Source organism: Arachis hypogaea, chromosome 3, assembly GCF_003086295.3.
Source record: "Arachis hypogaea cultivar Tifrunner chromosome 3, arahy.Tifrunner.gnm2.J5K5, whole genome shotgun sequence".
In the NCBI taxonomy this organism is placed as follows: Eukaryota; Viridiplantae; Streptophyta; class Magnoliopsida; order Fabales; family Fabaceae; genus Arachis; species Arachis hypogaea.
Window position 1 is genome coordinate 84,100,239 of NC_092038.1, and position 4,199 is coordinate 84,104,437.

At 39.1% G+C, this 4,199-nt stretch overlaps 1 non-coding gene across 1 annotated transcript; it reads right to left on the reverse strand.

The window, feature by feature from the left end:
• Positions 1 to 3,889: 3,889 nt before the first annotated feature.
• On the reverse strand, positions 3,890 to 3,997 carry LOC112792930 (small nucleolar RNA R71). The gene has a single exon (XR_003197647.1). It is a non-coding gene; the product is annotated as a small nucleolar RNA R71 (small nucleolar RNA).
• Positions 3,998 to 4,199: the final 202 nt, after the last annotated feature.

Here is a 4,199-nt window from a genome sequence, read left to right on the forward strand (position 1 = left end):
TTTCGTGTAGAGACTCCTCTTGGAGTTAAACGCCAGCTTTTATGCCAGTTTGGGCGTTTAACTCCCATTTTGGTGCCAGTTCCGGCGTTTAACGCTGGGATTTCTGTGGGTGACTTTGAACGCCAGTTTGGGCCATCAAATCTTGGGCAAAGTATGGACTATTATATATTGCTGGAAAGCCCAGGATGTCTACTTTCCAACGCCGTTGAGAGCGCGCCAATTGGGTTTCTGTAGCTCCAGAAAATCCACTTCGAGTGCAGGGAGGTCAGAATCCAACAGCATCTGCAGTCCTTTTTAGTCTCTGAATCAGATTTTTGCTCAGGTCCCTCAATTTCAGCCAGAAAATACCTGAAATCACAGAAAAACACACAAACTCATAGTAAAGTCCAGAAAAGTGAATTTTAACTAAAAACTAATAAAAATATACTAAAAACTAACTAGATCATACTAAAAACATACTAAAAACAATGCCAAAAAGCGTACAAATTATCCGCTCATCAATACGTTGGGATAGAATCACTGAGTTTTAACTATATGAGGGATGTTCTAGTCGAAGTTAGTGAGTTGTGGAAATAAAGATGAAAGTGAATTATAGTAGAATCCCTTAAGATAGTTGCCTAATCATGGATTAGTGAGAATCTAGGATGAAAAGATTGTTATATGGAAGTTTAAGATTGTTTAAAGAGTTCTTGTTGTAACACCCTAATTAGCCTAAGCTTTACCTCGCATCATAAAGCAAAGGTTAATCAAAGGTTACGACAGTTCTAAAGCTCATACATATAATATAGAAGGATTAATATATCTAGAAACCCGATGAATGATATAGCTCAAAAGCAAGATTTAAAAAGCGCAAAATGTACTAACGAAGCTTCTGATGCCAGGGCATCTAGGCCAGTTTCACTAACCTTTTCTTTACTGTTTTAAGGTAGTTTCATGCATTTTCTTAGTGAATAAGGCAAGTTTTGGATGAAAATAAATGTACACCTTGATTCAAGAAACTATTGTGAATTTCACATGATTTCATGAGGATTTTGCTAGAATTGAATGATAAATTGATGATGCATAATCTCATGACTTTGGCTAGAGCTTTGATGCACTTTATTTGCTTGATTTTAGAACAAAGGAAGCAAGGAAGAACCACGTTAGTACTCACGTTAATCTAGTTAACGTGACCACTAACGTGGAATGGTAAATAGCTTGCAACGTTAAGGAGAAAAGTGATCACCAATAACGCCCGCGAAGCCATCATAAACCCACGTTAATTGCCACGTTAACTAATTTAATGTGGTAGTTAACGTGGAGACAAAAGAAAGCACCAACATTAGTGGTAAACGTGAACACCACTAACGTTCCAAGACTTGGCAATGAGTCACGTTAAGAGTCACGTTAACTTAGTTAACGTGAACTCTAACGTGGAAGAGAGGAACAATGCCAACGTTAGTGACACTCACCTTTGTCACTAACGTTGGATCAACTAGCATTGCCCACGTTAGTGGTCACGTTAAGACCACTAACGTGAAAGTTAACGTAGAGCTGAGATTGATGAGCCAACGTTAGTGACACTCACCTTTGTCACTAACGTTGGAAGATGGCATTACTACCACGTTAGTGGCACGTTAACTTAGTTAACGTGAGCTCTAACGTGGAGAGTAGGGGCACTTTAAGTGTTAGTGACAAAGGTAAGTGTCACTAATGCTCTCAAAGGTGAGGCATAACCACGTTAAGAGCCACGCTAGTTACACTGATGTGAACTCTAACGTAGGGACAAAGGGTTATAAGCCAACGTTATTGGGAAAGGTGAGTCCCAATAACGCTAGCAAAGATTTAGAAAGGCAACATTAGTGGTCACGTTAGTGCCACTAACGTTGGAGTTAACATAGGCTATATGGGGTTGGAACATTAGTGAAAATTGTGATTGCCACTAACGTTCTCGAACCTACAATGTCACTTAACGTTAACTTCACAAACACCCATGCCTAATTCATACTTCTCTGTAAGCTGGGACCACTAAAGATTGGAACTGCTTCAACTCAAGATCCAAAGCCCACATCCAAGACTTGAAGAACTCACTAGAAGATCAAGAGGAGTAGTATATATAGGAGTAGTTTTGAACTATAGAGAGGCTTGGCACTTTATAGAACTACTCTCTGTATATTTACTTTTCTGCACTTTTTGCTGGGATGTATTATTTTCTACCATTTTCCATTTCTAGAGCTATGAACAACTAAACCCCTTTAATTGGGTTAGGGAGCTCTGTTGTAATTTGATGGATCAATTATAGTTTTCATTCTCTTCTTCTTTCTTCTCTTTTGATTTACTAGAAGGCTTTCGATTTTAATTCCATTGGTTAGTTGTCTTGGAAAAGAAACTCTCCATAATTGGATCTCCTCTGAGCCTTGGAAAAGGGATGAGGAGATCATGCTAGAAATGCTTTCTCATGTTGGACCAAATTGAGGTCTGGGCGGATATAGTGACATGTAATCCTCCCAACACTTTGATTCGGAAATACATGTGGTATAATCAGTGACCATACTTCATCTCTTTCCATGAGCAATTAAATCAAGGAATTGGGCAATTGTTCAAGCTTAGAGAGATTGGATTACCAAGAAATTGGAATCTAATCACCTAAGATTGCCAAGGAGATCAATAGATGTATTGATTGAGGAAGAGATGAAAATAAACTTGATCCGGAGAATACAACATCTCCTGAGCCCAATGAATTCTCCATTTCTGATCTTACCCATTCTCTTTATTTTCTGTCATTTATTTTTATGCTCATTACCCCAAATCCCCATTTAAGATTCTGCACTTTATTTTTTGCTATTTACTTTTCGGCCATTTAATTTTCTGCAATTCTCAAACTACACTCTGTTTAGTTCAAATAGTATAATCTTCCAACAAAAGTTGCTTGACCAATCAATCCCTGTGGGGTTCGACCTCACTATATTGTGAGTTTTTACTTGACGACAAATTCGGTATACTTGCCGAAGGGAAATTTGTTGAGAGACAAGTTTTCGGCATCAAGTTTATGGCGCCATTGCCGGGGATTGATTTTGTATCAACAATGATTAAGTTGAAAGCTCACTAGATTGGGCATTTTTCCCTTGTTTGTTTACTTTATTCAGTCATTTATTTTCACTTTGTTTAACTTCTTCCTCATCCTCTATACCCTCTCTATTTCTTTCTTTCTTTCTTTGTTATTATCTACAATTCTGCTCACTAACCCACTAACTGTTTAATAATTTGCATCACTCACACTAACAATCACTCTAACAAGAATAACCTCTTCATTTTATCTCTTGCTGCATGCTTTGTTAGTTGTATGACAGGGAGAAGAGGGGGGACCTCAACTTCCTTTGATTCAGAACTTGAGAGAACCCTCTGGAGATTAAGGAGGGAAGTAAGAGGGAAAGGAGTTGTTGGTGCTGAGGAAGAGGAGGAGTACTTTGAACCCAACATGGAAGAGAATTTGGAAAACAATCATGAAGAAGAAGCTCACAACCATGCTAGAGAAAGCCCTGCAAATCATGCTAGGCAAGAAAGGAGAGTTCTAGGCTCCTACATCAATCCAAATCTAGAAAACTGTGGAAGTAGCATCCAGAAGCCCAACATACATGCCAACAACTTTGAACTAAAACCCCAGCTCATCACTCTTATTCAGAACAACTGCTCATTTGGAGGAAGTGCTCAAGAAGACCCCAATCAACATCTAACCACCTTCCTGAGAATTTGTGACACTGTGAAGTCTAATGGAGTCCACCCGGATGTCTATAGGATGCTATTGTTCCCTTTTTCACTCAGGGACAAGGCATCCAAGTGGCTCGAATCCTTTCCAAAGGAGAGCTTGACAAACTGGGAAGATGTGGTGTACCCTCCTCAAAGAATTAATAGGCTGAGAGCTGAGGTGCAGACTTTCAGGCAAAAAAATGGTGAGACTCTCTATGAGGCTTGGGAGAGGTTCAAGGACTTAACAAGAAGATGCCCACCAGATATGTTTAATGAATGGGTTCAACTTCACATTTTCTATGAAGGTCTTTCCTATGAGTCAAAGAAGGATGTAGATCATTCATCAGGGGGCTCTCTAAACAAGAAGAAAACCATTGAAGAAGCCATAGATGTCATTGAAACAGTAGCTAAGAATGACTACTTCTATGCCTCTGAAAGAAGTAACACTCGAGGAGTAATGGAGCTGAACCACA